Below are 19653 nucleotides of genomic sequence, written 5' to 3'. Positions count from 1 at the left end.
CAAAGGGGAACTAGTATGCCATTTTACAGATCGTCAAAAGGGTACAGGGTTAACTAATTTATATAAAGCCAGGACACACTGTGGGCTGCTCTTTTATGCGCACTGTTCCTTTCAAGCTCCCTGTGGGCAAACCCTTAGAGAGATCACAGGACCAGAGTCAGGAGGCGCTCGCGCCCAGCCCCGGGCAGAAAGGGTTAGCGGGTGCGCGCGCGCGCGTTATCCGCGGGGACCCGCGGATGGCGGGCGCGCGCCCCGCTCCCGGGGACGCAGGCTTGGCGGCGGGCTCTTCCTCGCCTCCCCATTGGCGCACACGCCCCTTCCTGTCACGGCCGGCCAGGCCCCGCCCCCTGGGCGCTGCCGGAGTGGACGGTTCCAGGGCATGCTAATGAGGGGCTGGTCGCCGCCGCCCATTGGCCGGCCGCGGAGTGTCGGTGAAGTCAGCTCGGAGTAGCAGAAAAACAGAGCGGGGCTGACTGCAGCGTGGAGCGCGAGCCGGGCTGGACGCGCGCAGCCCTCGCCGGAGACCCGCGAGGTAAGCGGGCGGCGGCTGCGCTCTCCCGAGCTGGCTCCCGGGCGGGTGCAGCGGGCCCCCGGAGCGGCGCCTTTGTTCCGCGCGCGGAGGAGGTGCTTTTAAAGGGCCAGCTGTTGGAGGGACCTGGGGGGGTCCCCTCCCCCCCAGAGCATCCCCGGGTGGCCGCGGGGGACCTCCGCCGAGCCGTGCCTCCCGGCTGCTCCGTGTGTCGTCCCCCCCCCCCATCCCTTCAGGGAAAGTTGCTAGGACGCAGGGAGCTTGGGGGATTCCAGATTTCTTTATGCCTTTTCGGTTTTGGTAGGTGGAGGTAAGTGCGATCATGGCCTCTGATAGGAGGGGATGTCCTGCCGCTCAGGCTGGCTGCAGTGTAGGTGGATGGAGACCTGAGAGCCCGGGTGGGTTTGCGTTGGAAAGTGAAACTACGAGGGTCTCCTCTGCAGCGGCCAGAGGAGGAAGGAAGGAGCCAGCGGTGGGATGGAGGCATCTCAGGTGTGTTCATTCATCAGCACCCCCCGCCCCCCAATCCCAAAGCCGAGGGCGGCGGGATGGGCGCAAGGTCTACGCGGCTGGCCCATACCCGCCTGCACCCGCGTATGGTGGTGGGTGTGTGTCCGGAGATAAGGTGCCTTCGCTCACCGCCCAGGCCCCTTCATCCTCCAGTGAATGACAGCATCTCTCTCGCTAGGCAGCCCATCGCCAAAGGGACAGAAAGCTACTCCTTTCTCCTATTTCCCGGGCAGTCCCTTCCTGCTTTCCAGCGTGGTTTCCCTGATAAGCGGTAGTGACATTCAAGATAGAAGGGAAAAGAGGCTTAAAGTCATTATGCTCCTTTGAAGGGCGATGTGCTGTCGAATTCTGTATCCTGGTGCCTCTGCTTGTCGTACTACGGCTTTGAAATTCATCAGTGCATGCTTTTTTCGGGGCAGACAGAATTTATTATGCATTGCTACATAAAAGCAGAAGGGATCCCTCTGAGCGGGCTTATTTCATCCAGTCCGAGGGTTTTCCCAGCATGTTCTGGATGAGCCTTTGGATTTTGTTTGAATCGCTGAGCTCTGGGATGCCCCTGTTGTCACAGGGCCAACCTACTGAAATTGCTCAAATTGATTTCACTGTCAGTAGGTGGGAGGTTCATCTAGAGACATCAGAGAACCTGGCTGGCATGTTAGGCCTCTGACTGCATCTCCCCACCCTTCAGCCCTCCACACTGGTGTGTCCTTTTTCTTCCTAGGTGAAGGCTAGGGATGGCTTGTCTGACCACATGCTTCTTTGATTTTTGAATGCCTCTGTTTAGATTTGAGCGTGTGGTTTTGGTTGGAAAGATAGCTTGGTGGTGATTGAAGGGCGGATTAAAAGTGGGGTGGACAGCAGAAGGAGACAGCAGTGTCAATGACAGAGGACACACATTTGGAGAGTCTGTAGCTTCAGCCTTTGATGAGTGAGATGTCTACAGAGTTAGGTGTTTGTTGGCTGCGAGGGGGAGGGGTGGAGGAGGAAGATACTGCCAACAGTTTTCTGCCCCACCCTCAAGCTTCGGCCTTAAATAACTCCATGCCAGCCCTGCCCTGAGGTCTCCTTCTTGAGCCTGAGGGGAAAGGGTGGTCTCTTGGCCACTCCTGCTCGGGGCGTCTTTGGAGGTTAGGGAACGGTTAGTGCTTAGGGGGTCCAAGATGATGTGTTTCTCAGTTTGAGGATCTGTGATCACTGTCTGGTGGTTTCTCTGCAGGCATTTAGTAACTAAATGAAGTGCTCTTTACCCTGGGGGGGGGGAAGGACCACCACCCTCTGCTGCAGAACTCCTGCCCCCTTTGTTGGCTCGTCTTCCTCTTATCTGCTTTTATCTGCTGTAGTGGTTGAGTCTCTGTAAACTTTTTGAAGAGGTTGGGAATATGGGGATGGGGTTGGAATTATGGCAAAGAAGGAAAGAAAATTGCTTCTTCCTGGCAGAACAGAGACCCATTCGGCTCTTCTTTTTCTTCTTCTTCTTCAAAATAGAGTGGGGTGCAGATAGCAGAGTGCTGAAGGGGAGGGTCCAGGGAAGAGAGCTTTGTGTGGCACTGATAATGTCCTGGTCACCCCATCTCCACTCTCTCTGGACCTTCTCTGGGTGTGGAAGCAGAAGGCATCCACTGGCAGTTTAGGATTTAACTAGCTTGTCTTTGAAGGAGGAATGGATGATCCAAAATAGGAAAAAAAAAAAAAAAAAAAAAAGATTTGGTGAAAGAGCCTGGGCCAGAGACGGCACAGCCAGCTTTGGTTCTGGTCAGCACCGTCTGGGCCTTGGGTTTGTGCTTCATTCTATGTTCTTGTTGGTAAACAGGGAGGCTGTAGAGCAATGACTTTGTAGGGTTCCCAGTAGCACTACTTAATTTAAAGTCACAAGTACATTTTGTGATGGCGATTTTAGATTCTTTCCTGGTTGCTAGTTGGATGTTCAGTCCTCAGTATTTAGCAACAGTACTGAAAAGGGACTTTAAAACTTGGGCTTCTGTAGGATCCAGAGTACCTTTTTCTTGATTGGTGCGATTCATGTGGTTTTGGAGTACGTAAATAATTCAGAATGATCCAGAGTGAGAGACGCAGACCTCAGAGCGAGTTGGTGTGTGGGGGAGGTGAGGATGGGATGACAGATTGCCAAGGAAGGGCGTTTCTGTAATTCATTCTCTCCCCATCTATGTTTTATTTATGATCGCACAGGTGAACATTTAAATATTGGGAACATGGGGAGGGGGACCTCGCTGATCCATTCAGCAGCCTTCACTGAGGAGTGAGTGGTGGGAACTTTGGCCATTTGCCTGAGGTCGTGGCTAGCAAGATGCAGATGGGGGTATGAATCTGGGTCTTATGCTCTAGAGTAAAGCTCTCCCTTTTGTGAGAGGAGCCTAAGAAGGGAGGGAGAAAAGTGAGGAGGAAACAGGAGATGAAGAGGGAGGCTGGAGACTCCATAGCTTCAGCCTTTGGAGCCAAGAGTAGAGCATCCTTGTGCCCTTGGAGTGGAGAGTGAAGTAAGAAGCACACACTTAGGGGTGTGTGTGTGGCATTGGGGAGCTGTTGAATGCACTGATCCTGCCTTAGATTCTTCTTGCTGACTCTCTGACTGTAAAATGAGTTTGCTGGAGCAGGCAGAACTTACCCACGCGGAGAGTCAGGTGTGCTGGTGGTGATGCTGGTCAGAGCTGAAATCGGGCCCAGTTCTGCTGAAATTCCAGTTTCTTTTTGATGTGTGTGTATTTCTTTTTCATTTCTTCTTTCTTTCTTTTTTTTTTTCAGTACAAAACTAAAGTTTTGCAGGGAATGAATCTCTTTTTAATGCAGGCAGCATTTTCTCCTCTGACTTCCATCGTACATTTTATGTGAGAGCATTTCATGTACTGCCTTTTCAGAGGAGAGGCTTGGAGACAACTGGGCTCCTGAATTGTGGCTCATCTTTGGGAGGTGGGGAGGCTCTGGCCTGTGACCTTCACTGTGCTGAGCCTCACAGTGTTTTAGTGAGCAGTTAAAGGGCTGTGAGCAGTGGACAACCAGAGCATTAACCATTCACAGGCAAGGATAAAAGATGATAATAACTTTGAAGTCTGTGGCCCAAGCCACCAGCCATGAGTAGCACGCCTTCCTCTGGCCCGCTCTCAGGTGCTAGGACGTCTTTCCATGGCTTCTTCCAACACTCCCGCTTAAGATAAATTGCGAGGCCCTGTGTCTTGTTGCTCTTGGGGCTTTTCCCCCTGCATCTCCTTACTCTGTCTGTTTCTTCTTTCTCCCTTCCTGCTCTGTCCCTGCTTACTCCCCTCATCCTGTTAGTAATATATCTTTGTAGGGTGTTTTAATGTATTATTGTCTCATTAAAATTTCATGTTCTGTCTTCTTAATTTAAAAGCAGTTTAGTCTTTTTGAATGTATATGTATTTTTTTACACAATTCAAAAAGCAAACCTAATTAAATCGCTTTTTATTTCTGTGTGGCCTTCCATTGATTTTTCCTCTCCCCCCTCTTGTCTGTGGTCAGTAGTGGCTCTTTCTAGAAAAAACAAATTTTTCCCCAAGGTCTCTGACATGTGGTTATTGTTTTAAAAACAAAACCAGCTATAACAGTAGAAAAAGTTTCCACCCTTATATTGTAAACCACCAGGGACACCCTGTCCCAAGAGATATATCCTGTTTCTTGACTTCCTTCAATGGAAGAATTATCATTACTGTGTTTTATAAAAAGGCTTAGACTGGTGGTGGATATGAGTCTGGTAATGCTTAGGGGTAGGAAGTTGGCAGGCTACTGCCAAGAGAATGCATCCAGGGAGAATGTAGTGTGATGATTTTGTGTTTCCCAGGCTACACCAACTCAACTGGCTGCAGGATGCAGAACCCTTTTGAAATGAAAAAGATACTTATCACCTTTCCCATGAATGTTGGGTTGAATTCAGGAGTATCCTGTGCTCGCCTTAGGCAAAGCCACACACCAACATGCTGCTGGTGTGGAATTCTAGATGTTATGATGGAAGTGTATTGGTGAGCATCATAATATCCTTCTGTAAGATTGAGTCTTTTAAAATTTCATTTATTTTAGTGTGTGTGTGTGTGTGTGTGTGTGTGTGTGTGTGTGTGTGTGTGTACATATCTCTGTAGATGCCCTTGGAGGCCAGGAGAGGGCATCAGATCCCTGGGAGCCAGAGTTACAGGCAGTTGTGAGTCATCTAATATGGAGACTAGGAGTTGAACTCAGGTCCTCTGCAAGACTGGGAAGCACTCTTAACAGCTGAGTCATTTCTCCAGCCCCCAAATTAAGTCTTGGTGCTTAGTGGTCAGCGAGTTCAGTATCTAAAGGAATCCTCAAGAGCAAGAAAGTACCTTGAAGTCTCCAGTTTTTATACTAGAAATCTGCCTGAATTTTGCATTCGACTCTATAATATCTGTGCTGGTTTCAGTGTAAACGTATTTAAATTGCTTTGCTGTTGAATACAATTGATGGACCAGGAAAATGCTGTGTTTACCTTGGGCTCTTTCCAAGTGTTCACAGAGTCTGTAACCCAGCTGGAGAAGCCAGGAGTAGGGCAGACCTCAGACCTGTTGGTGTTGAGAAAGGCCCTCCAGCCTCACTTGCTGGCTCTTCTACATCCTCAAGGCCGGGCTCTTCTCACATTGAGATTTGTTCCCTCACCAGTAGCCTTTGCCTCCTCCTTCAGACTCCTTCATATCTGAGAGACATGCATTTTTTCTTCTGTTCACCTGTTTCTGTTATTCTTGCTGGTTTCCTGGTCTTCTTCCCCCATATTGTGAGATCTGGAAAGAGAAGAGGAATCTATACCCAAGCGTTACACACAGACACAGACAGACATACAGACAGACAGACACTGTAGTATTAGCTACAAGAAACATGTGAAGATAACCTAGAGTCAGTCTCTGGTAGGATTTTTCGTGACAGCAGGAACAAAGCCCTACAGACTGAGTGATGTTCAGCAACCCAGGCTTACGATAGCTTCTTTAGGAGTCTGAGAAGGGTCTCACGGGGCTAAATTCATGGTGTTGGCAGGACTGTGCTTACTGTGAGAAGAGCCTGCTTGCTCACTGATGGCATCTTTCAGAGGCTGCCTGCATTCTCTATTCAGGCAGTCTTCCTCCTCATCTTCAAAGCCAGTGCCTTAGGATTTCTGTTGCTGCAATGAAATACTATGACCACAAAGCCAGTTGGGGAGGAAAGGGTTTATTGGCCTTACATTTCCACATTGTAGTTCGCCACTGAAGGAAGTCAGGACAGGGACTCAAACAGGGCAGGAACCTGAAGGCAGGAGCTGATGCAGAGGCCGTGGAGAGGTGCTGCTTACTGGTTTGCTCCATCATGGCTTGCTTAGCCTACTTTGTTACAGAACCCAGGACCTCAGCCAAGGGATGGTCCAACCCACAATGGGCTGGGTCTTCCCATTTCAATCCCTAACTAAGAAAATGCCCTACAGGCTTGCCTACAGCCTGATCTTATGGAGGGATTTTCTTTCTTTTTCGAGATAGAGTGTCTCTATGTAGCCCTGGCTGTCCTGGACTCACTCTAGACCAGGCTGGCTTTGAACTCAGAGATCCGCCTGCCTCTGCCTCCCAAGAGTGCTGGGATTAAAGATGTGCACCACCACTGCCTTGGAGGGATTTTCTTAATTGATGTTCCCTCTTCTTAAACGACTTTAGCTTGTGTCAAGTTGACATTAAACTAGCCAGCCCAACCAGTGCTGGTGATGGCTACCTGAGCATTCTGCCACTGCTTGTCTCTGATTGGTACTGTCCCATCGCTATCTGATTCCCTCTCCGCCTTTAAGGAGCTTGATAATTGCCGTGGGCTGCCTCGGTAATCTAGGACAGTCTCCCATTTTAGCGTCAGTTGATTAGCAATTTTTAAAAATAGAAATTTCTTTTTTCCCTTTATTTATTTATCACCCCCTCCATGTGTGTTTGTGTGTATGCACATGTGTGTGCAGGTGCCTGCAGGGGCCAGAGGAGGGTGTTCGATCCCCTGGAGCTAGAGATACAGGCAGTTCTAAGCTGTCCGATGTGGGTGCTGGGGACTGAACTTTGGTTACTTTGGAAGAGCAGCAAGTGTGCTTAACTGGTGAGCCATCCCTCCAGCCCCCTGCTTAGCAATCTTGAGTCCGTCTGCAACCTCAGTTCCCTCAGGTTAGTTTGCCACATAACTAAACGTGTTCCTAGTATAGGAGCTTAGGCTCTGGACACCTTTCAGGGACATTATTTTTTCCCATTATAGTTTAGTTACTTTATACCCTTTATTATTTTTCCTGATACTGTTTAATTCTCCTGGTATTTCTCCCCAACTTCAGCCTTTCTTTCCCAATCCTTTCAGTATGGCAACATCGCAGTTTTTGGTTACATTGATACTTCACACTTGCATTATTTTGACTGAGCAAATTGTGTTTATGGCTGATCCTTACAATATGCTTTAATGGTACTTTCTTATGTAATTTACTGACTTAACGGCCTTACTTCTTCAAGTTAGTTTTTTTTTTAACCCCCAAAGTCTTACACAGCAGTTTTAAAACATCTGTGTGTTATGTGTTTGTTTTTATTTTGCCACATACCCTCACCAGCCTTCCTTTCTAGAGCCCTCTACTCCTTTCCACTCTTCTTCATTGTTGACCTGTAGGCCTGTGGCACGACTCCTCCTTGGAATCAATCCATGGGTTGCTACCTCTGTTTTGACCTCTGTTAGCTTATTCCTCCAGAAGTTTCTGAAAGAGGGTTTGTGGGAGCTGATCACTTCAAACTTGTATATACTACATGGTCTTATTCTTTACTAGTACTTGATTGGTGGTTTGGCTTATCTAGAATTTTTGGTTGAATGGCATTTTCTAGTATAGTTTTATTTATCTTTCTTTCTTTCTTTCTTTCTTTCTTTCTTTCTTTCTTTCTTTCTTTCTTTCTTTCTTTTTTTCTTTCCTTCCTTCCTCCCCCCTCCCCTCTCTCTTCTCTCTTTCTTTTTTTGAGATAGGGTTTCTATGTGTAGCTTTGGAGCCTTTCCTGGAACTCACTCTGTAGACCAGGCTGGCCTCAAACTCACAGAGATCTGCCTGCCTCTGTCTCCTGAGTGCTGGCATCAAAAGCATGTACCACCACCACCTGGCTCTCTTTATTTTCTTAAGACAGGGTCTCTTTGTAGCTCTGGCTGGCCCAGAACTCACTATGCTGACCTAGCTGGCCTTGAACTCACAGGGATCTGCCTGCCTCTACCCTCTACCCCTTACCCCCCACACCCCGCCAGTGCTGAGATTGAAGGTGAGCGCCACCACATCCTGACACCTCCAATACAGATTAAAAAGGCATTGTTACACTGTATTTTAGGTGTCAATATTGAGGTTGAAAATTAGTATACCATTCTTATTTTTGATCATTTATGGGAACTTGTTAATGTTTAGGATGTTTTCTCATTTTCTCTATTTGAAATTTCCTTGTTTTAAAAATTACTGGTCTAGGCTAGGTATGATAGCGCATGCTTGTAATCTCAACCCTTGAAAGGCCTGGGGATCAAGAGTGTAAGGCCATCTTTAGATACATAATGAGTTACAGGCACTCTTGAACTAGAGAAGCCCAGGCTCAGATACACACAGGAAGACACTAGGCTGCACTTTCATATGCTCTTTTGGTGAAGGCCTACAGCCTTCAAAATCTGACAAATTTCCTACGTATGAATATTCAGTCTTCTTTTCTCCATTTTCTTGTATTTTGTTTTTGGTAGTCCTGTTACTTAGACTTCCTGGGTTGAGTTCATAATTTAAAAAGTTGTATTTTCTTTTATTATTTTTATATTTTTGAGGAGTATCTTTATCTTCAACTGTTTTCAGTTCTGAAATGTCTATATTCATGTTTTTACATGAAATATGTGTCCTTGTTTCACTTCCTAAGAATGCCCCAGTTCCTGCAACATTTCCCTCCCTCTTTTGCTCTCCCTTCTCCCTCCCTTCCCGCCATGTCCTAGGCTGGACTTGAACTGCAGATCCTCAGGCCTGTCTCCTTGCTGGTGTTACAGATGTTCTTCACACTGTCTGGCGTCTTTATCTTTACTTTTGATTACTTTTGGAAATTTCTGCTGATCTTTGCATTGTCCTTGTTTCTCCCAAGTGCCCTTTCTGCTTATTTTGGTTGCAATGCTTCCCATTGGAGCCATCTTCCCATGTTTGCTGATTCTGGCTTGTTCGTGTCTATTTTAAGGGTGGACACTTAAATGTTCGCCAGGCACCTGTGGGACACAGGAGGGACCTGTTAATTTCCTTGTAGGGTCATCCAGCAGAGTACCTTTTTATTTGTTTCCCCAAATGGAGAAACCTAGGTATCAGTAGGTATTTCTGGGCCTTTGCTATGGAAGGTTTTCCTGGAGAGGATTCAGCCTGCTCACTCACGTGCTCTCTCTGTCTCTGTCTCTGTCTCTGTCTCTCTCTCTCTCTTACTCTGTGTGTCTCTCTGTCTGTCAGTGTCTGTGTGTGTATGTGTAAGGGGGGGGAGTGGGCTGTAGTTATCTTGTTTGTTCTGAAGGCTTTCACTCAATCCCACTGTCTTCTAAGAGATGCCCCCTTTGCTGTGTCTGAGTCCTCTGCTGACTGACGCTTCCACTAGAGTAGTTTCAAGAAAGGAGCCCAGGTCTGATTGCTCCTGTTATGAACTTTCAGAAAGTAACCCTTGCTGTTTAGCCCCATCCCATTTCTCCCCTTCAAGTCAGTGATGCCTCTAGTTCCTCAGCACTCCTCAGATTCTGTGCCAGGGGTTGGCCACTTGCTTAGTGGTTCCTTTCCCAGCTGGCACTTAGAGTAGACAGAGCAGGATCCCAAGTCAGCTGCTGCGTGGTGATCAACTGTGAATCCCTGGGTTCTGCTGGGATATTTTGGGTGCTGTTATTTTCTTTCCATTAAGAAACAAGTTTCTCTTTTGTTCTTTTAGTGATATTTGTGGAGAAGATAGAGGGAAAAATGTTCAGCTTTCTGATTTTATCAGAAATTTATTTCATCTCTGTAGCCAAGCTCTTAAGCTTTATGCTTCCTGATACTGAGTATATGCCCAAGAGATACCCACCCTACACACACCTTTGTGGTGCTGTGGATTAAACCCAGGGCATGCTAGCGATGCTCTACCACTGTGATGTAACCCCAGGCCTGAGATGGTTGCTAAACAATTGAATACGTTTCTAAGACAGTAGGCATACAGTCATTAGACTTCCAGACAGGCCCAACGATGCAATTTTACCAAAATAAATCATCGTTTATTTTGAAATGGACGTAACCACAGGCAGCAGATCCTGCCTGTTCTCACACTATGTAGAAAGAGAAGTGCCATGAAACAGCATCATGGGATGTTGGGGTCATGAATGGTGAGGCTCAGGAGCTGTAGTATGCCCCCTAAGTAACCATACGGATTGCCTTGAGAAGTCAGTTAACCTTTCTGGTGTCAGTTGACTCAGCACACTTGGTCAGGTGCTGGCTTAGTTCTCTGTACTGAGGAGCTCCTGTGTGCAAAAAAGCATGTGCTGGATAGTTTTATGTCAGCTTGACATAAGCTAAAGTCATCTGAGAGGAGGGAGTTAAGAAAATGCCTTCCAGCCCAGTGGTGGTGGCTCATCCCTTTAATCCCAGCACTAGGGAGACAGAGGCAGGTGGATCTCTGAGTTCAAGGCCAAGCCTAGTCTACAAAGCAAGTTCCAGGGCAGCCAAAGCTGTTACACAGAGAAGAAGCCCTGTCTTGAGGTGGTGGTGGTGGGGGGGATGCTTTCATAAAATCAGGCTGTAGTCGAGGCTTTAGGGCATTTTCTTAATTAGTGATTCATGGGAAAGGGCACCGTGCATTGTGAGTGGTTCCATCCTTGGGCTGGTGGTCCTGGGTTCTATAAGAAAGCAGGCTGAGTAAGCCATGAAGCCATGATGAGCAAACCCAGTTTATGGCCTCTGCAACAACCCTTTATAGCCTCTGCATCTCCTGCTTCCAGGTTCTTGCCTTGACTTCCTTCAGTGATGAACCGTGATGTGGAAGTGTAAGTCAAATAAACCCTTTCCTCCCCAACTTGCCTTATGGTCATGGTGTTCTATTGCAGCAGTGTGGTATTAGGATTCTTCCAGAGGTCATTGCTCAGGCAGCCATGTAGTGTTTTGCATGTTCATCCTTTGTGGTATAACATTGGCTCTGTGTCTTTCTCTAAAGCTCAGCTCTGTGTCTTATAGAGTAAGTCCCTCAGATATTTTGTCTCTTACTCTTTCTAGACTGGCTGTCTTTTTGGGAAGGTATTATAGTCAGCTTGGCACATAGGAGATTTAGACTAACTGTTGATTTTTCCACCAAGAAATACTTGAAAAATATGATAATACAAGCCTGTCTGCTAGAATCTGTGGAGTTTTCTCAGAGAAAAGGTCTACATGTTGGGGTCCTGCTGCATATTTCCTGGTCACGCATGCAGCTGAGAAGTTCAGATGTGTTGATACTGAGGTCAGTGGAGATAATGGTTCAGGATGGCAGCCCTAACCCTAGATGACTGTTTTCCTTTAGCTAGGTTGTAGTCATGAACTTGTTCAATAAGCTTCACATTGTTATAATGAAAGATGGATGTCATCTTAACTTTGAATTACATGTAGATATAGATCTATATCTACATATAGATATGGATTACATATAGATAAGTGTTTAAAAACACTTACTTTGGCTTTCTTAAACCTATGAGCTGCGTGCCTGGACTAGTAAGTAGAAGTTTCAGGGGTTGATTGGCTCCACCGAAGACCTTTCATGGTGTGGGTGGTTCCCTGACAGATCGCATGGGGAGGTCTGGAGCACCTTTTCAGACAAGGCTCTCCTCCTCCTGACAGGGATGCCGGAGAATCAATACCTGTAAGGGAGATGAAATATCACTGAAGCATCTGGAAAGAACCTTGCTTTTTATTTGCTCAGTGGGTAGTTGGAGCACCAGGGAATGTACTGGGTTCTAGGAATATAGTGGTAAAAGGGAAATGGTACCTGCCCTCCTGGCATTTATAAGCTAGAGCCCAGATGTCCCTCATAGTAGCCATTAGCTTTTGTGACTATGTAAATTCATTTAAATGGACTACAGATGTGCATTCAGTTTCTCAGCCACATGTACCACAGTTGAATGTTCAGTGGCTCTCTGCGCTTGGCGATCATTCTGTGGATAGCACAGGTCTAGATGACTGGATTCAGGCAGTTCTTTCAGGCAGACTGGATTGCAGCCCTAAGCCTTGAGTTTCTTTACCATGCATCTGTGACTAGCTTTGCTTTATAGTGAAGATAACAGAGGCACAGAGAGTCGTTTGCTTAAGGTTATGAGGTTGGATGGGCTGAGCTGGGACTAGGTCTCTTCTTACTGAGTGTGGCTCTCTCCTTTTGTGATGCAGGAGTGGAGAGTGAGTAGGAGTGTGGATTCTGTTCTTAGGATACTTGGTTCACGTCTTGGTTCTGCTGCTTCTTAGATCTTGCCTGAGCCCTAGAGCAACCCAGTTTCCTCACTTGTGAAAACAAGAAGACTTCAGGGAGAGGATTACATGATTCAATAATGCAAAAATTTACAGTCGTCATAGTACATATTAGTTATAGTCATTGTTGGAACAGTCTCTTGTAGCCCAGGCTAGCCTCGAACTTCCTGATCCTCCTGTCTCTACCTCCCAGGTCTGGGATTATGGGCATACCATCATGTTAGGTTTTATGTGCTGCTTTGTGTATCCTAGGCAAGCATTCTCCCAGTGGAGCACCATCCTCAACCCACTAATCACTTAACAAGAATGAGGAAAAGAATATGCTGTGTTCCTAGACCCACTGACCACCTGGAGCAGGGCAGAACTGCAGATTTCAAAGCCAGAGGCTGCTTGGTTGTGTAAAACCGCCAGCATGTTCACAGAGTCTTTTGAATCCTCAAGTTGGTCACTCATTCCCAGGATCTTTTTCTGTCTCATTCTTCCTGATTTTCACCACCTAATTCTGACCTTTTTCTTGCCCCTGCAGATTCCTCCTTCTGTCTCTGTTCATCCTCAGGGAGGGGTGGGGTCACATCACTCGCTAGAACAGAAATATTCACCAAAGGAGTGCAGAGAAGAGAAAGGACAGGAGTTGGGTCATTTAGCAGTTGGGGCTTCATCTGTTCTTCAAGGGTTCAGGTCTCGGTGATGTCATTCCCATGATTGCCTCATCTTGCCAGCAGGCCTAACTAAAGTAGCACACTGCTCTAGGGATAGCTCATTTTCTTGAATGAAGAGAAAGTTCTGATGTTGTTGGTCTCAGGGATGGTAGGTAGAGCTCTGCTTTTATATGGAGCTTTAGTAAGTGTCCTACAGCTGGTGGGCAGTGCACAGCCATAACCCCAGAACTGGATTGCAGTTTGAGGTCAGCTTTGGCTGCATAAATCAATCAATCTCTCTCTCTCTCTCTCTCTCTCTCTCTCTCTCTCTCTCTCTCTCACACACACACACACACACACACACACACACACACACACACTAAAAAAACCCAAAACAAACAAATAACAACACACACACATACACAAAACAACAACAACAAAACTCCAACCCCCTCAAAACCAAAAAGCAGACCTCTAATGTGGTTAAGGATGTAGATCAGTTGCCTAGCATGTGCAAGGTCCTGGCTTTGAACCTCAGCACCACGACAGTCTCATTTCATTCATTAAGCAAATGTTGTTGAGGGAGTTAGGCAGGGCTCCACCCTCATAAGTTTATTTTTGAATTCTCCCCAGGAGAGTAGGGTCCTCTGTCTCCCCTGACAGGTAGTGAATGGTGCCTTTCTGGTATTGAAGTAGGATAGCTGTATTTGCGGAGGCAGAGTGGGAGTGGGGAGATTCAGGCAGGAGGGGCACTTCAGAAATGCATGAAAGATGTGGCATCTTGTCTCACCCACGTTGGGAGCATAGGGCAAGCAGTAGGTCCAGTGACTCGTATCTGAAGCGCGTGTCTATAAATGGCTGACTCAGCGCTGACCTGTGAGGAGACTGTTCCCAACAACCTAAATTCTCAGTGTGGGGAAGGAATACAGGTTGCCTGAGTGCTGATGCTCAGGAGCATTAAGTCCTGAAAGCTTAGCCTGTAACTGGCTCTGTCAGCCTATCCCCATTTTTGCCTCGATGTTCTATCTTGGGTGGGAGGCGGGCATTCTGGCTTGTATGTGGCAGCTATAGTAAGAATGGGCGTTAGTAGATGCTGGAGTTGCCCTTTGCAGGTGAATACGAATGCTCATTACTCATTTATATGGTACCTTATGCATTGATTATTGACAGTAGCCTGTAGGCTGACCTTTGAGCTTGGTTTCCCAGTATGAAAGGTCATACAATGCAGAATCTAAACAGTTTCTCCTATTGCCTAGAGTCTGTGTGGTACCTGTACCCATGAGCAGTTTCCTCCTCTGTTGTTCAAATAGGTGATTCATTTGCAGGTTGCTCCTCTCTGCTTGGAGTTTGTCTTTAGTCAGGGCAATGCCAGTGTGGGGTGCCTGTCTCCTGTGAGCACAGGGTATTGGTCAAGGCTCATAGTTGATTTAGCAAGTAGAGTTGGAAATGGGACATTTCCCTCGTGTGTTGTTATTTGGGAATCTTTCCAAGGCCAATGCAGCACAGACACTGCGGGGCTCTCCTGCACTTGGCCTTGCTTCCTAGACAGTGAGCATGGCAGACTGTGACAGGGGACTGGCACAATCTTGAGGGTAGGGGTGAGGTGGGGAGGGCTGGAACTGGAGCTGGGAGATCTGAATCGCTGCCCCAGTGGCCTGGTCAGTAGAGATCTGGGTAGAGAGGCTATGCCCAGAGTAGGAACTGTGTTCAAGCAGAACAAAGACAATAGAGGCCCCGGAGAAAACAAAATCCCAACAGGGACCGAAATTAGAGTAGCTGGAGGAAGCTGGGAGAGCCTCAGGCTTCCGCACAGTTTGGTGGTGGCTGTTGAAAATCAGATTGCCAGGTCCACAGACGCTGGCCAAGGCAGTGGTAGGCCTTTTCGGACCATTTTTGTGTTTGCTTTGTGGGACACGGTGCATAAGTGAGCCGGGCGCTGGCAGGTGTGGGGGGCGAGGCCCCTGGGGAAACGGGAAATATTAGTCATCCCTGCGCACTGATAGAAGATATGGGCCTTGTCGAGACAGCTGCTGTGGGAGGCCCCACAGCTGCCAGCCAGCCAGCGTGACAGTCCACGGTCCTGCTTTTATCTTTAATTATTAAAGTTCTGGGCGATTTGAATGCTCACCTGAAGCATCGTCAATAATTTCCCATCCTCAGCCCCGGCAGAGATGGGGCTTTGTGGCCTGGGGTTCTGAATTCCACAAGTGGCGCTCACAAGGAAGCCTCAAGGAGGACAGGGCACCCTTGATTATAGGGTGCAGACCTTGTGGGCTGCACCTGCTTTCAAATTTATTTAGAGTGAGTCTTTAATTTTGGGAATATAGTGTTTCTTTTTACTGTAGGCCAGGCAGAGAGACTGCTGTTGGAATATGTAAAGTAGTTAACACTTCATTAACCTGCCAGGAGCCTTTGATTAGTAGTACGTATGGCAACCTGCATAGTTTTCTGGAATCTTTTGGGAGTTCCTGTGCCAGGGTAGAAAGTCTGTGGGTGCTTTACCTAGAGCTTACCTGTTCTCATTGGCCTTGAAGTTAGGGTTAGGGCAGGGCTGAGCCATTCCTTCAGAGGTTGGAGGTTGGGAGTGGACTTTTTGGACAAGTGGAGGAGAGCCGAGGGCTTGTTCATTCATTTAGTTTTGTTGGCCTCTGAGTCCCGGTGTTACTGCTGTCTGTCTGGCCACAAGGCTTCGGCCTGTGGAGATACCTTGGCCTCGGGTACTGTTTCCTTCCTTCCCATTAGCTCTGCCCATCCTCAGTTCTCCCCCGAAGCATCATGTGCCGGAGGGAGACCTTGGACCCTGCAGACTGAGTTAACCTCTTGGCCTCCCATGGTGTGCAGCTCTGGGCAGAAGAGTCTGGCTGCACAGTGTCAGTCCCAGCTGCTGTGTAAGGCTTGTGGTCTGCCCATCCCGCCAGCCTGTTGGCTCCGTGAAGAGAGTGGCAGGGCCGTGTCTTGTCACCGTCACATCTTAGCAAGTGTCCGGCTCACAGCGGGTGCTCCACTCTCCGTGGTGTAAATGAGTTCATTTGATTATGTGTGGAGTTGTGGGTTTTATACAAGATTCCAGGAAAACAAAGAAATGATACCACCACTACCACCACCAATCATAAACCAACAACCCCGCTTTCCTTCACAGATCCTCAAGCTATCCGCTGAAGTACAGGAAAAAAGGATTACCAGTTGAAGTTCTGTTTATTCTTTAGAAGAAATACATGGATTTCCTATTTATGGTAGTCCAGATTTTATAATTAGCTCATAAGTAAATAGGCTTAAAGCTATTTAATAGGGAAATGTGATGGAAAACTTTGGTGACTATTGTTCTCAGGAAGAGGTAGGCGAATGAAAACATTTTTATATCAATGAATGATAGGCACCATGTGAGGCAAGGGTGACATATGGACACACAGGAAAGGGTGGGAGCTGGCTCAGCAGAAGGCATTCCCAGTAGAAGAGAGGGGAACTGGCCTGTGCAAATACAAGGTGGTATGGAAGGCTTATAGTGAGGGCAAATACTGTAACAAGGCTGGAGTGTGGGCGGAAGGAAGGCCTGCTAGGTGCCCTCTACTCTGGTTGGGAGTGTTTGGGAGGGGAGAACGTTGTTTGGGAATACCGGATGGGAAAGGCTGGGCAGGACAGACCTGGGCTAGTTGGGAAGAAGAGAAGTTGTGCAAAGCTTCCTTGGGAGGTCACGGCACAAGGAATGTCTAGAATTCACAAGGGATGGATGGCAGTGTTGGGTAGGAGGGACCATGCTGGGAAAAATCAAACATGCTCAAGATCACACAGGTCCCTCTCTTCATTGTGCAGGAGAGGAGTTGCCTTTTTCTAAGACCTTTATCAGACCACTCTGAAGTTCTTTTTTTTCTGTACCTTGCGTAATTTTTAATGTGGCTTAGAACCCTTTTCTGGGCTACAACATTGCATATGAAGAAGAAAGTAGTGTGCAGTTTATGTGAGTGTGCATATTCAGTACGTTTCCTTACCTGTGTAATCAAGCTCACACTTCTCTTTCTGTTTTTGTTTTTAAGTCCAGGACTTGAAGTAATTACGTAATTAGAATCCACATTGAATGTGGCTAGATAAGGTGTAATTAAAGAAGAAAGCCTAATTTTGGAAGAATGATAAGAGGTCATTTGACTCAGTCTGGGCCCAAATCCAATCTTGGAAGAACAGTAAGAGGTCATTTGGATGTAGGGAGCTTGAGGCCACCCAGGAGCCCAGACTGGCCTGAGAGCTGGACAGATTCTGTTTCAGTTCACTGTGGAAGCCTTTCAGTGGGCATCCTCTTGGTCCAAGGTATTATGGGAGGCCCAGCTGAGTCAGTACCAGAAGTCCTGGATTTCTGGGAGGACATGAGGAGACATGGGCTTGAGAACAATTAGGATGTTTTAGGCAAAGAGATCAAGACAATTGGAGTGGTGGGGGTAGGTGGGGGTTTACAAGGCAGGCGCTTTTTAAGTTGTGCTTTGAAAGGTAAGGAGAATTTCAAGTGCAAGGACAAGAGGCACTTGGATATTTTTGGGATGAATGCCAGGGCCAAGGTTGGAGGAAGAAGGGACCTGGCCATGTTAGCAGTGGTCATTTTGTGGTTTGGTGAGGTCGTGCTTCTGTGGCCCTGGCGGTAGAGGGCAGCCAGCAGGAGGCTGGCTGGGAGGCTGATGGTGGTTACACAGTGGTGCCTGTGTGGAAGAGTCTTGTAGGGGTCCGGACAGGCTTCCTTGTGAAGAACCAGTATGAGAGGGGAAGGAGAGATGGGTTCAGAAGGAGAGAATGCAAGTGTAAGAGCCCAGAAAGGCTACTCTTACTCCAGCCTTGCTTCTGAACCAGTGGAGACTCTGCCTCAGTTCTTCCTTTCCTGAGCCTGGGACAGACACTGTTAAGGTTTGGGCTTCTTTCAGACATCACAGTCTTGGGCTCTGGGGCAAAGAGGAGAATCTGGGGTGGGGACATGTGGGGCCACCCTAGGAGGTGAGAGAAGAAACCACACAGTCCTTTTCCTTGTCCTCAGTGGATTGGGCAGGAGGCAGGGGAGGCATCTGATGACCAGGTTTGAATCATCTTACATGTCCGGGTGCTTTTGAGCCTGACATAATGGATATGTAAACCTCATTGTTGAAAATTAAGTGCTCCATTCTGGGGTGGAGCAGAGAAGGAGTTAATCTTCCTGAACTCACAGAAAGGAAATTGTTAGGTTAAGGACCTGCTGAACTCGCCACCTCCCCCAAGGCTAATCTTGGGCAACTCATGGCCTCAATCTTGGAACATTGTACAGAGAAGGCCTTCTAGCAGAGGAGGACTCAGGCAAAGCCTTGGAGGATGAGGAGTGGAAGGCAAGAGAGGGAAGACTTTCCAGAGGAAAGAACAGTTGGATCTGGGATGCAGGCCTTATTGGAGTGAGTCCTGGAGAAGGCAGGCAGGCTGTGCTCTCTCTTCTGTTTGTTTGTTTGTTTGTTTGTTTGCTTGTTTTCTAGCCTGGAGACCCGGCTGGCCTCAAACTCAGAGATCCTCTGGAATGCTGGGATTAAAGGCGTGTGCCGCCTTGCCCCGCATACTTTCTGCATACTAGCTGTTTCCAGTGCTTTCCTGGTTTTACTTTCGTAATGGTGATGGCTAATTTTGTTTGTCAGCTGGACACACTTGGGATGAGGGACCCTCAGTTGAAGATTCACTTTTATCAGGTTGATCTCTGCTGAGCATTTTCTTGAGTGCCGATTGATGTCAAGGGCCTAGCTCATGGTGGATGGCGCCACCCCTGGATAGGTGGTCGCTGAGCAAGCCAGGGAAAGTAAGCCAGTAAACAGTGTTCCTCCATGGTTGCTGCTTTGTTTCCTGCCTCAGAATCCTGCCATGGCTTCCCTCCATGATGGACTCTAACCTGTAAGCCAAAGGAAGCCTTTCTTTCCCAAGCTGGTCATGGTGTTTTATCACAGCAACAGAAATCAAACCAGGACAATAATCCTTTCGTCATTTCTGCTCTGTTATTATCCTGTGCCATAGATAAGGCTGTAGGATTGGAGGGAGGAACCTGTTTGTCTAGGGTCTTAGTGGTGGCCTGGTATTTCATTTTATGTGGATTTCCAACTCCTGTGGCAATAAATACCTGTTATTCTGCCGGCTGCCTTGGAAATGTAGGGCAAAGAGAATTACCTGCCTCTGTGACCCTCATGCCCAAGTTAAGCACTTACCTGAAACATGGCTTTAGCTCCTGTTCATGCTGCAGCATTCCTGGATAGTTCAAAACCCTAGTAACCGCTGCTGGGGGCACTCAGAGCTCATCATGGCTAGACCCCTGATGTACAGATTTGGAAACTGGGACGCAGAAAGGAGAGAGGATATGCTGAGGTCAGGGGCAGAATGGGGATGAGAAGTGGAAGTCTGTAGACTGGTCCTTAGAGCTATTTTAAGACTCCCTGTGGAAAAGTTTGTATTTAGACAACAATGGAAACCTTTGTCCTGAGAGTTGGTGTGGGTAAGGGTTGTCTGAAAGGTCCTCTGTGTGTGCGAGCACGCGTCCGTGCGTTTCCTTCACTTTGACC

General features: G+C 47.5%; 1 protein-coding gene across 1 annotated transcript in view; it reads left to right on the top strand.

Moving 5' to 3' along the window:
- Nucleotides 1–365: 365 nt before the first annotated feature.
- Sorbs1 (sorbin and SH3 domain containing 1) overlaps nucleotides 366–19653 on the top strand; it is a 240448-nt gene continuing 221160 nt past the window's right edge. Inside the window, 1 exon segment of the mRNA XM_037206757.1 lies at nucleotides 366–532. The gene's annotated coding sequence lies outside the window, so the exon portion shown is untranslated.

This window comes from Peromyscus leucopus, chromosome 1, assembly GCF_004664715.2.
Source record: "Peromyscus leucopus breed LL Stock chromosome 1, UCI_PerLeu_2.1, whole genome shotgun sequence".
NCBI classification, from domain to species: domain Eukaryota; kingdom Metazoa; phylum Chordata; class Mammalia; order Rodentia; family Cricetidae; genus Peromyscus; species Peromyscus leucopus.
This window is presented reverse-complemented; position numbering and strand designations above follow the sequence as displayed.